This window comes from Rutidosis leptorrhynchoides, chromosome 11 (assembly GCF_046630445.1).
Source record: "Rutidosis leptorrhynchoides isolate AG116_Rl617_1_P2 chromosome 11, CSIRO_AGI_Rlap_v1, whole genome shotgun sequence".
NCBI classification, from domain to species: domain Eukaryota; kingdom Viridiplantae; phylum Streptophyta; class Magnoliopsida; order Asterales; family Asteraceae; genus Rutidosis; species Rutidosis leptorrhynchoides.
The window spans coordinates 92,184,558-92,186,298 of record NC_092343.1 but is presented as its reverse complement, the minus strand read 5'-3'; the positions used below and the strand labels follow the sequence as shown (position 1 = coordinate 92,186,298).

The 1,741-nt window shown below is 25.3% G+C and overlaps 1 non-coding gene across 1 annotated transcript; it reads left to right on the top strand.

The window, feature by feature from the left end:
- Nucleotides 1-279: 279 nt before the first annotated feature.
- On the top strand, nt 280-365 carry LOC139879310 (small nucleolar RNA snR60/Z15/Z230/Z193/J17). The gene has a single exon (XR_011770157.1). It is a non-coding gene; the product is annotated as a small nucleolar RNA snR60/Z15/Z230/Z193/J17 (small nucleolar RNA).
- The last annotated feature ends 1,376 nt before the right edge of the window (nt 366-1,741 follow it).

The following is a 1,741-nucleotide window of genomic DNA, read 5'->3' as shown; positions in this document are numbered from 1 at the left end:
TAAGTTTAAATTTGGTAGAAAATTTCCGGGTCATCACAGTTTAAGAGCCCGTAGTGTTGGTTTCAGAGCCCGTGTGTTGGACAAGGGTAAATATTTTACAATTATTATATACTATTATTTTTTAATAAAAATGTAACTCGCAAATTTAATTTTAAAAAGGTTGTTAGTCATTTCAGCAATATAAGAGTATTAATATTATAATAGTTATATTTGCATCTTTCAAGGAATTAAACTGTAAATTCAAATTAGTTTCAATTATAATATAATAATAACTAAATATAGTTTTGATGCTATTTGCATAGTTCACATGATTTTTTGTGATTAGAAAATAGAAATTAGTCTTTCTCTCCTATCTGATGAAAAAAGAAAAAAAAGAAAAAAAAATAATTCAAATAGTGCTGAAATTATAGATAACTAAATGATTAAATAATAAATAATAGATACGTACAAATATGAACTATTGATTTATTAGATTAATGGTTAAAAAAATTAAAAGTCATTTAATATTAAATAAAATTAAAAAGGGCATATAAATAAAATTGAAAATCAGCTTTTAAAATAATAAGTTCCAAATGAAGTTATGATTAATCACGTGGATTGTGGATGTCAAAAAGATTCAATTTGGAAAGTGTAATTTTAAATATACGGATATATTTTTTTAATATATATATATTTTATATTTATTGTTTTTATATAATAATTGTAAATACTATATATATAATCTATACATATAACAATCCATAAATAACTTTCAATCACAATCAAGAATAACTTTTTCTTTTATATATATATATATATATATATATATATATATATATATATATATATATATATATATATATATATATATATATATATATATATATATATATATGTTAGGATAAAATTTAACAGTTTTGTAATATTACTAGTTGTAGGATCTGTGAAACCGCGAGTTAATTGAATGAAAACGTTAGAATGAGATAATTTAAATTGACAATTATTATATAGCATTAAACTAGGTTTTTAACCCGTGCGATGTACGATCGTTGAAAAATCAATCAAGAGATTAGTTATGATAAATCATGTTCATTATATGATTAAGCCCACACGATCTAGGCTTAGTAAAAATGGTAAACATTTAATTATAGGTTTAACAAAATAGTATTTGTTAAACATGAGGGAGACTAAAATAGATGGAGTTTCGGTCGTACTCGATATCGATATTTGTTTAATTTAATTATGTATATGAATGTGAACTTAAATATGAATTACATCTCCTTATTCTATAATTTAATTTATATCCGAACATTTATTTATTTATTTTAAGTGGTTACAGGCTACAATTCTTGTGATTACCAAATCTATACTGAATCTGGGTGTGTCTCTTGTATTTCTGATCAGTTTCTTTTACAGAATCTGATATACAGAATCTTTACCGAATCTGCTACTTTACCGAATCTGCTATAGTACCGAATCTGTTACAGAATCTGACATTCTGATCAGATTGTTGTGATTTTTCATCTTAGATTTGTGTAATACAGAATCTTTACCGAATCTACCTCATTTTCAAGATGTCTACTCAAGATACTTTGATCATTGGATCAGATTCCCATCCTCCAGTGTTGTTTGATGGCAAATATACTCAGTGGCTTCACCGTATCACTCAGTACATAGACTATAAGGGTGAGAAAGCAAAACACATTTGGGCTTCTCTGAGAGATGGTCCAGTTGTTGATTATCATCCGGATACTGGTATGCC